We start from the raw sequence: 12,060 nt of genomic DNA on the forward strand, positions 1-12,060 counted from the left end.
GTCACACGATGACGTGCTACGGAACGAATAAAGAGACTTACCGGTAACGAGATTGAACAAGGTATAGGTATACCGACGATCGAATCTCGGGCAAGTTCTATACGACACACAAAGGGAATTGTATACGGGATTGATTGAATCCTTGACATCGTGGTTCATCCGATGAGATCATCATGGAGCAAGTGGGAGCCACCATGGGTATCCAGACCCCGCTGATGGTTATCGGCCGGAGAGGTGTCTCGGTCATGTCTGCCTGTCTCCCGAACTCGTAGGGTCTACACACTTAAGGTTCGATGACGCTAGGGTTATAGGGAATTGTTATACAAGGTTACCGAAGGATGTTCGGAGTCCCGGATGAGATCCCGGATGTCATGAGGAGCTCCGGAATGGTCCGGAGGTAAAGATTGATATATAGGACGGATGGTTTTGGACACCGGAAGTGTTTCGGGCATCACCGGGAACGTACCGGGACCACTGGGACCACCGGAAGTGGCCCCGGGGGTCCACCAGAAGGGGGCCACAACCCCGGGAGGCTAGATGGGCCAAGTGCGGGAGGGAACCAGCCCCTAGGTGGGCTGGTCGTCCCCCACACTCAGCCCAAGGCGCGGGAGGTGGAGAAGGGGGGAACCCTAGGCGCTGGTGGGCCTAAGGCCCACATAGGGGTGCGCCAACCCCTCCCCCTGCCCTGGCCGTCGCGCCACCCATCTGGGGGGGCTGCCGCACCACCTAGGGTGGGAACCCTAGGGGTGGCACCCCCCCTCCCCTCCTCCTATATATAGTGGGGGTTTCGGGGTTATTTTACACACAGTTTTCCCTCTCCCTCGGCGCAACCCTGCTCTTCTTTCTCCTCCTCTCTTCCGGTGCTTGGCGAAGCCCTGCCGGGAGACCTCGTTTCTCCATCGACACCACACCGTCGTGCTGCCGGAGATCTTCCCCAACCTCTCCCTCCTCCTTGCTGGATCAAGGTGCGGGAGACATCATCGGGCTGCACGTGTGTTGAACACAGAGGTGCCATGGTTCGGCACTAGATCGGAATCACACCGCGATCTGAATCGCCGCGACTACGACTCCATCAACCGCGTTCTAGCAACGCTTCCGCTTAGCGATCTTCAAAGGTATGAAGATGCTCTCACCCCTCTCTCGTTGCTGGTCTCTCCATAGGAAGATCTGAATATGCGTAGGAATTTTTTTGAATTTATGCTACGTTACCCAACACCCGCGACCCCCGAGCCCGCTCCTGCCGCCCCTCCGGCCAGCGCGCCCAAGCCATCGGCTGCGCCCTACCCCCTCCCCCCCCCCCCCACACCCCGTGCCACACCCCGCTCCCTCCCTGGCTTGCGCCCCCGCTCGCTCTTGCACCAGCCGCCACGATCGCTTCGTGCATGTTGCGCTTTTGCGCCTCGCACCGCCCGCGACACCTCACCGCACCAGCCACAGTCGTCGTCCTGGATGCCGGCCATGCCCTGTGTCGCTCGCCCCTCATCGGTGCCGCGGGGTTGGCACCGTACCGATGCACTTCTAGCCGCTCGCCATGGTCGGTTCGGCCCCGAGCAACCCGTCTCGTGCGTGATTTGTGGGGATAACCCCCCTCCCCCCACACACACACAAGGGCTAATCCCCCTCCCCCCATACACAATGACAAATGGGGCCTAGGCCCTTAAAACAAAAAAAAGTATAAAAACAATATATTAATAAATAATTAATTAATATAATTAAACAATTAATTAATAAGTAATTAGTTAACTTAATTACCCTCTCACTAATCCGTCTAATTAATTAGATATATCAAACCTAATCTCTTTAACTTAAAACATGTTAAAACTTGGGTCTATGACACTTGGACACACTAGAAAGTTTGACTAGTCAAACTAGACTGTTGACTCATTATTCAGCATGATGTCATGCTGATGTCATAATTGCATTTTTGATTAAAATAAATCTGTTTGCTTTTAGAATAATAATAAAACTTAAAAGGTTAATATAAAATAATCCGTAACTCAGATGAAAATACTTTGTACATGAAAGTTGGTGAGAAAAACGATACATATCCGGATACGCTGTCCGTTCGTCTGTCACGTGCCCCTAGCATAGCGAACATGGAACTTTTCCATCGAATTCATGTGTTCGGTAGTAGCGAGAGACGTGGGAAATATCATCATATATTTTCCCGATCCGTCCATCACGTGTAGTACCGTGTTAGCTCATACCTAGAACTGCATGTTGCCATGTCATGCATCGTGATGCACCTGCTTGTTGTTATTTATTGTTTATTCCCCCTCTTCTCTCTTGTAGATGCCAATGCTCATGCTGCTGCCGAGCACAACTACCCTCCTAATGACCAGCCTTTTTTCCAGCGTAGCAAAAAGGCAAGCAACCCCTCCTTGATCATTCCTATGTCGCCCATTCCTTCTCCCTCATGCTTCCATTAGATTTTGCTACTATTGTAGATAGCTCCTATTCTGACGCATAGCCTGTTTTTTCATAAACTGTTGTTATAATTTACTGCATAATAAATGCTTAGTATAGGTTGACCAGTGATCTCCATTGACCCCTTAGTCCTAGTTCCCCGTGCTTTATCATCGAAGACTCGATCAACTGATCGATGAGCCAAGACCCGTCACATCACTTCACACACCCCTTGTGCGAATCTACAAAGCTACTATCGAGTACCGAGGGTGACACCTCGTTACGTACTCCTGATGTTAGCTCTATAGTGTACTTAACCGTCGATGGTTTACGGAGGGTGATTCCTCCTTCACCACCTCCGATAACAACTCTGCCATGCAACCCCTCAAGTGTGGACCATTGAGTGATTCCTCCTTGGTCACCTTGACGGTTACATCATTCCGGATCCTTTGAGGGTGATACCTTGGATCCCTTTGATGTTATAGCCACACGGTTACTTGATCTTACTATTCGGAATACGATGAAAGGTGTATTGTGGGTGGATTCCCGCGTGGATGTGATGAGGCATGGCCGGGCATTCTTGGCCCTTGCCACACAACCTTGAGACGGGGCAACAGGGCCACATATTGTGGATTGTTGATCGTCGATGTAGTGTTAATTAAAATACTAATGGGATTTGGGTAAGTTATGGTACTCAGCATCGTTGTATCACCCAAAGCTCTTCAGACATCAGCAATTGAGCGGAGCACGCCCGATTGGTCCGCCTAAGCATTGATCTTGTATTAGAGGTGTGAGGACTGATCTCGGTCGACCACGCAACGTACCGGAGTGCAAAGGGCGATGGATCCAAGAACCCTGCGTGCTTAGGATGTAGACACGCAGGATGGCCTCTCCATTGAGCCTTGATAGGGCTGCGACCTGTTGATCTTCCGAGGCCGAGCATGACCCACGAAAGTGTGTCCGGACAGAGTTGATCAAGCGTGTTGGGAAATGTGGTGCACCTGTGTAGGGATGAAATTTATCTATTTAGATAGTCGTGTTCACGATAACAGGACAACTTGGAATTGTATCCCGATCTAATACAACTAGAATTATGTCTTGACTGGAATGTTTGGCTCTTTGATTGCTTTCTCACACGGAGTTGAGGAATTATCTTTGGGCGTGACTTAATTAATTTTGCTGCAACAACCTGACTATATATGTTTATTGCACTACACTCTTCTAATGTTGCAAGACACCGAAGATGCTAGTCATTGATAGGACTAGTCCCTTCTCTCTATTCTCACATCGTTGCAGTCAGTCTATACATAACCACATTCCATTGATACTCATGCATACCTTAGCATAGTTCTGATGTCAGTCTTGCGAGTACTTTGGATGAGTACTCACCGTTGCTTTCCTCCCCCTTTTCCTCTTGATATGTTTGTCGCCACGAGATGATGGAGCCCAGGAGATGGCGTATCTTGCTGACGATGACTACTACCCCGACGGTGCCTACTGCTACATGGAGGTCGCTGACGACTAGGAGTATTTGGGAGGTTCCCACGCACGAGGTCTCGCCTCTTTCGATCTATGTATCTTTTGTGCTAGCCTTCCCTAATGCAAAACTTGTTTTCTATTTCTGTACTCATATATTTTTGATTGTGTTGACTCGTGTGTTTCCAAGCTTAAGTATTCGAGCCCTCGAGGCCCCTGGCTTGTAATATGAAGCTTGTATGTCTTTTATTTGTGTCTAGAGTTGTGTTGTGATATCTTCTCATGAGTCCCTAATCATGGTCATACGCAATTGTGTGTATGATTAGCGTATGATTAAGTTGGGGGCGTCACAAGTTGGTATTAGAGTCTACTGCCTATAGGTAGCCCCCTTTCCAACTCCTTGGCCGGAGTTGAGTCTGGTACTTGAAAAAGTTCTACTAACATTGTTATTTGGCTTACGAGCACACATCTCAATCGGGTGGTATTAGTATCTTTTACTCCTCTTCTATACTTTGGGTTGTGATCTCTTTTCTCTTTTGGGTTAAAGATTTTGCTAACTCTAACATTAGGTTCTCTTAATCACATCAACCCGGAGAGTTGGATTATCTAATGTTGTTCTTCTGATAATATATTGCACACGCTGTCATTTGTCATCCTTAAACCTTCCTTTTCAGATGCGTCCCACAAGACAGCTCGTACGCGTGACTATGGTTGAGGATGCGACTGGGTTCCCGACCATTCTGGTCAACCTCTTGACCAAGCCGGGATATCGCTCATACCCCGAGTACACTGTGTACGAGGACTTCCACGAGTTCAACCAGGAGCAGTACCAGGCTGAGGGTGATACGTCCATTTTGCATCATGTTTTCATGTTGATATTTATCGCTTCTTTGGCTGTTATTTCACTTCACGGTACTATTCTTATGTCTTTTCTCTCTTATTTTGCAAGGTTTACACGAAGAGGGAGAATACCGGCAACTGGAATTCTGGCGTGAAAGTGGAGCAAATTTGAGATACCTATTCTGCGCAACTCCAAACGCCGTAAAAATCAACGAGGATTTTTTTTCCCGATTTATCAAAAATACTAGGCCGAAGAAGTGCCACAGGGGCACCAGGGGGTGCCCACAAGCCTGCACCCCCCAGGCCACGCCATGAGGGCTTGTGGGCAGCCCACTTACTCCCCTCTTTTGCTATATGGAGGGTTCCGTCCAGGAAAAAATCAGGGAGGAGCTTTTTCGTGGTTTCGCCGCCGCCACGAGGCGGAACTTGAGCAGAACTAATCTAGAGCTCCGGCAGGACGATCCTGCCGGGGAAACTTTCCTCCCGGAGGGGGAAATCGTTGCCATCGTCATCACCAACACTCCTCTCATCGGAGGGGACTCGTCACCATCAACATCTTCATCAGCAGCATCTCATCTCCAAACCCTAGTTCATCACTTGTAACCAATCTCCCTCTCGCGACTCCGATTGGTACTTGTAAGGTTGCTAGTAGTGTTGATTACTCTTTGTAGTTGATGCTAGTTGGATTACTTGGTGGAAGAGTTTATGTTCAGATCCTTGATGCTACTCATTACCCCTCTGGTCATGATATGATTATGCTTTGTGAGTAGTTACTTTCGTTCCTGAGGACATGGGATAAGTCATGCTAATAGTAGTCATGTGAATTTGGTATTCGTTCGGTAATTTGATATGTTGTATGTTGTTTTTCCTCTAGTGGTGTTATGTGAACGTCAACTACATAACACTTCACCATTATTTGGGCCTAGAGGAAGGCATTGGGAAGTAGTAAGTAGATGATGGGTTGCTAGAGTGACAGAAGCTTAAACCCTAGTTTATGCGTTGCTTCGTAAGGGGCTGATTTGGATCCACTAGTTTAATGTTATGGTTAGACTTTGTCTTAATTCTTCTTTCGTAGTTGCCGATGCTTGCGAGAGGGGTTAATCATAAGTGGGATGCTTGTCCAAGTAAGGGCAGTACCCAAGCGTCAGTCCACCCACATATCAAACTATCAAAGTAACGAACGCGAATCATATGAACATGATGAAAACTAGCATGACAGAAATTCCCGTGTGTCCTCGGGAGCGTTTTTCCTCCTACAAGACTTTGTCCAGGCTTGTCGCTTGCTACAAAAGGGATTGGGCCACTTTGCTGCACCGTTGCTACTTTTGTTACTTGTTGCTTGCTATGAATCATCTCACCACACAATCACTTGTTACCGACAATTTCAGTGCTTGCAGATATTTCCTTGTTGAAAACCACTTGTCAGATCCTTCTGCTCCTCGTTGGGTTCGACACTCTTACTTATCGAAAGGACTACGATTGATCCCCTATACTTGTGGGTCATCAGAGGGTTCGCATCTATGATCGGGAGGACATCTCCATCACTGAGTTGCACACCTTATGTGGTGTTGAGGTGATGATTCGTATGGCGTTCCATGATGCTGCCTATATCGCTATCACCCGCTTCCGTGGAGAGCACCCTCGCTTGGAAGAGACTGCATTCAGATACATCCCGTATGCTCCCGCTCGGGATTAGACTAGTTCTGACCTCACCGCCTACACTACTTTCATGCGGGAGTGTAACGACCGATCCTAGACCGCTCTCCGTACCACCTACATGAGTCGTCGCTAGGACCCACAGGTGCTTGTTCAGTACACTAAGGCGCTGGATCGTGTCTTCTGAGCTCTGTCTGTTGAGTTGTACGCCACGCGTACTCGTCTTTACGACATGGTGACATAGTTGCTACCAGTAGTTAATGTGAGGATCCATCCTGAGTACATCCTCTACCCGCACAGGACAGAGCTACCACCATGGCTTGAGCGGTCTGCTGTTGGAGGTCATACCCCTGCACTTGGACCTCTCCTCCCTGTTCAGAGCCAGTATCTGCACGTGAGTATTCACGGGATGCAAAATCCTACCCCTAGGTTCTCTGTTCAGGGTCACTGTTAGTTACCCGGTTTCATTGGTTGTCCCCGACGTTGATGTAGCATTATCACTATGTCTCGTTGTTATATCTCTCCACCGCGTGCCTGCCTGTCGTTTAGTGAGTCCAGGTTATCGTCCAATTTCAAACTTGTAATTGTGGGTTTGTAATCAAACTTATGTATGGATATGTATGTCGAACTTGGCTACCTATGAAGTGTCTATTGTAGTTCCCTTTCGTTATGCTTGGTTACTTCATGAATTATTCCATACCCCTGCAATTGCGCTATGCTAAACTACCCCTGTTAAATTTTAGCAGGATGGTTAGACCAGCTAGCTGCCCTAGTGGTGCCACCAACAATCCACCACCCCACCCCCTGAATATATGACTCGGATGATCCAATGGTTTGAACTAAACCGCCACTTTATGCAAGGGCTCATGGACCAATTTCCAAGGACGAACATGAACCAGCAACAAGGCGTGACACTACAAGACTTCTACCATCTCAATCCTGCGATTTACCGCGACTCAACTCAGCCCTTGATGATGATGACTGGCTCTGTGACATACCTTGTGAGCTGGAGTTTACCAACATTCCCATGGAAAGCTATGTCAACTTTGCGGCTTACTTCCTGAAGGGTCCTGCTGCTCAATGATGGGACGATCACGGGTGTTCTCAGCGTGCTGGAACAATCATCACCTCAGTGGAGTTCCAAGCTGCTTTTCGTGCCCTCTACATTCCCTAGGGAATCATGGACCGAAAGAAGCGTGAGTTCCGTAACCTTTCCTAGGGCAACAAGACTGTGGATGCTTATCAGCCACAATTTCTAGACTTATCCCGCTATGATGAAAAAGACATTACAACCGATGCTCCACCCTGACATCAAGTTGTCACTTCTTGTTCCGAACTATCCAAATTTCGCCACCTTGGTGAACAAGGTCATCGAGGTTGAAACTGGCCTGCACGAATACAAGGATGGCAACAAGCGCAACCATGACATGGGCTCATCTTTGGGCTCATTTGCATAGAAGCAGAAGATCTCGATTCCCCACAACATGTACCATGCACCTACTCCTGCTCCAAGGTCGTGATATGATGCAACTCGTCTACCTCCTCCACCGCCTAAGCAGTCGAGGCTTTCAACTCCACCACCCCGAGCTCCTCCTTACTGTCCTGAGGACGGGTTGTGCTTTAAGTGTGGCCGTCCATGTCACTGTGCTAGAGAGTGCAGGCAGAATCAAAATCAACTCGCACTCCCCTCAACTGTCAGTGGTAACAATCAGAACCGCAACAACAATGCCAAGCATGCTTATGTTCATGGTCAGGCCAACAACATTGAAATGGGTCAAGCTCAAGACTAGCCTACTACCGTAATGGGTACACTTCTCGTTAACTCAGTACCAACTTATGTACTATTTGATAAAGGAGCATCGCATTCCTTTATGTTAGAAAAGTTTGCATACATGCATGACACTAGAAGCAAAGAAATGAACATTCCAATAGTGGTAACCACCCCCGCGGACCAATGTCGAACCTCTATGGTTTGCCCCAATGTTGCTACGGTAACAAAAGTCCTTCCTTGGCGCTAGGAATTCTTCTTGCTACTTCTCTTGTTCGCGTCGGTTTTTCCCTTGAAGAGGAAAGGGTGATGCAGCACAGGAGCAGTAAGTATTTCCCTCAGTTTTGAGAACCAAGGTATCGATCCAGAAGGAGGGTCTCGTCAAGTCCAGAGTACCTGCGCAAACACAAACAAGCTTGCACCCAACGCTTCAAAGGGGTTGTCAATCCCTTCAAGATTGTTTGCAAAGTGAGATCTAAAGGCGGAAAGTGCAACGAAGTAAAAAGTGTAAGGCTGAAAATATGGTGTGGAGTAGACCCGCCGGCCATAGTGTTCACTAGAGGCTTCTCTCAAAATAGTAAATATCACGGTGGGTGAACAAATTACTGTCGAGCAATTGATAGAACCACGCAAAGTCATGATGATATCTAAGGCAATGATCATACATATAGGCATCACGTCCGAGACAAGTAGACCGATACTTTCTGCATCTACTACTATTACTCCACACATCGACCGCTATCCAGCATGCATCTAGTGTATTGATTTCATGACGACCAGAGTAACGCCTTAAGCAAGATGACATGATGTAGAGGGATAATCTCAAACCAATGATGAAAACCCCATCTTTTTACCCTGGATGGTAACAACATGATGCGTGCCTCGCTACCCCTTATGTCACTGGGTGAGGTCACCGCACGGTATGAACCCAAAACCAAGCACTTCTCCCATTGCAAGAATCATAGATCTAGTGGGCCAAACAAAACCCACAACTCGAAGAGAATTACAAGGATATGAAATCATGCATAAGAGAGATCAGAAGAAACTCAAATAAGATTCATAGATAATCTGATCATCAATCCACAATTCATCGGATCTCGAAAAACACACAGCAAAAGAAGATTACATCGGATAGATCTCCATGAAGATCATGGAGAACTTTGTATTGAAGATCCAAGAGAGAGAGAAGAAGCCATCTAGTTACTAGCTATGGACCCGTAGGTCTATGGTGAACTACTCACGCATCATCGGAGAGGTCATGGTGTTGATGAAGAAGCCCTCCGTGTCCGAATCCCCCCTCCGGCAGGGCACCAGAACGTGCCCCGGATGGGATCTTGCGGAGACAGAAGCTTGAGGCGGCGGAAAAGTACTTCCGATGATCTCCTGACTTTTTTGGGATTTTTAGGGAATATATAGGCGCAACCCCTAGGGAAGAGGGCGCCCAGGGGGCTCACAAGCCTATGGGTCGCGGCCTCCCCCTGGCCGCGGGGTGGGGGCTTGTGGGGCCCCTGAGGCCCCCGTGCCTTGGCTCTCAAGCTTCCCGATCTTCTTCCATTACGGAAAAAATCTTTTCAAGGATTTTCTTCCGTTTGGACTCTGTTTCAAAATCTCCTCTGAAAGGGGTCAAAATCATGGAAAAAACAGGAACTGGCACTGAGTTAATAAGTTAGTCCCAAAAAATATATAAAAGGCATGCAAAACATCCAAAGTTTGACAAGATAATAGCATGAAACCATAAAAAATTATAGATACGTTGGAGACGTATCAAGCATCCCCAAGCTTAACTCCTGCTCGTCCTCGAGTAGGGAAGTGATAAAGAATGAATTTTTGATGTGGAATGCTACCTAGCATAGTTGTCCTTTGCAACTTCTTTCACGTGACATGAATGTTCAGATCTGGAAGATTCAAAACAATAGTTTGATATTGACATAAAAACAATAATACATCAAGCAAACTAGCAAGGTAATCATGAACCTTCAAAATAACAAGGCCAATGAAAGTTATCCCTACAAAATCATATAGTCTGGGTATACTCCATCATCCTCACACAACTAATGTAAATCATGCACAACCCCGGTATTGGCCAAGTAATTGTTTTCGCACTCTTACTTTCTCAAAAAAATTATAACTATCACGCAATACATGAGCGTGAGCCATGGATATAGCACTATAGGTGGAATAGAGTGTGGTGGTGGTTGTGAGACAAAAAGGGAGGAGATAGTCACAATGACTCGGCGTATCAAAGGGTTATGGAGATGCCCATTAATAGATATCAATGTGAATGAGTAGGGATTGCCATACAAGAGATGCACTAGAGCTATAAGTATGTGAAAGCTAAAAAGGAGAACTAGTGGGTGTGCATCCAACTTGCTTGCTCACGAAGACCTAGGGCAATTTTGAGGAAGCCCATCATTGGAATATACAAGCCAAGTTATATAGTGAAGATTCCCACTAGCATATGGTAGTGTCAAAGCAAGAAGCTCTCAATCATGAAGAATATATAGGCCTATTTTTTTCCTCACATGGGACAATGCTCTAATAATGATGATCATCACACTTTTATTTACTCACAGCTCAAAACTCACAATGATGACTCCATAGGAAATGCCTCCGGCAGTGTACCGGGATGTGCAACGATCTAGCATGGCGTATGACGTTGAAACATCTCGCTAGCTATCTTACGATCATGCAATGCCAATATGAGAGTGACGGCACAAGTCATGAGACGGAACCGTGGAAGTTGCATGGCAATATATCTCGGAATGGCTATGAAAATGCCATAGTAGGTAGGTATGGTGGCTGTTTTGAGGAAGGCATATGGTGGGTTTGTGCACCGGCGAGAATTGCGCGGCACTAGAGAGGCTAGAAATGGTGGAAGGTGAAAGTGCATCTATACCATGGACTCACATTAGTCATGAAGAACTCACATACTTGTTGCAAAAGTTTTTATTAGTAATCGAAACAAAGTGCTAAACGCATACTCCGAGGGGAAGGGTTGGTAGGTGTTAACCATCGCGCGATCCCGACCTCAACACAAAGGGTAACAATCAATATATAAATTATGCTCCGACTTCCTAACATAGCGGTTCACCATACGTGCATGCTACGGGAATCACTAACTTCAACACAAGTATTTCTAGATTCACAACACCCTACTAACATAACTCTTAATATTACCAAATCCACGTCCCAAAACTAATTGAGACGAATCAAAACTTCTCTTTCTACTCAATGCACATGAAAATGGAGGTTTTTGCATCCTCTTTGGGTACCTATCACATTTGGGACTACTTTCATAGCATAAGCCAACTACCAAGTCATGCACCGCAGTGCTTTAAAAGATATAAGTGAAGCACTAGAGCAAAAGTATCTAGCTCAAAAGATATAAGTGAAGCACTATGAGCATTCTAGAAAAATCACGATGAGTGCATGTCTCTATCTCTCAAAAAGGTGTGCATCAAGGATGATTGTGACACAACAGAAGGAAAAGACTCCTACGATACAAGACGCTCCAAGCAAAACACATATCATGTGGTGAATAAAAATATAGCTCCAAGTAATGTTACCGATGGATTGAAGACGAAAGAGGGGATGCCTTCCCGGGGCATCCCCATGCTTAGGCCTTTTGGTGTCCTTGAATTTGGCTTGGGATGCCTTGGGCATCCCCAAGCTTGAGCTCTTTCCACTCCTTATCTCTTTGTCCATGAGAACATCACCCAAATCTTGAAAACTTCACAACACAAAACTTAAACAGAAACTCGTGATAACATTAGCATAAGAAAACAAACTACCACTTCTTTTGGTACTGTAGCAAACTTGAATTCCATCTATATTGGTGTTGGGCTACTGTATTCTCACTTTTCCATGGCTAGTACCCCCGATACTAACCATAGTTTCATCAAAACAAGCAACCA

This window comes from Hordeum vulgare, chromosome 5H, assembly GCF_904849725.1.
Source record: "Hordeum vulgare subsp. vulgare chromosome 5H, MorexV3_pseudomolecules_assembly, whole genome shotgun sequence".
NCBI lineage: Eukaryota > Viridiplantae > Streptophyta > Magnoliopsida > Poales > Poaceae > Hordeum > Hordeum vulgare.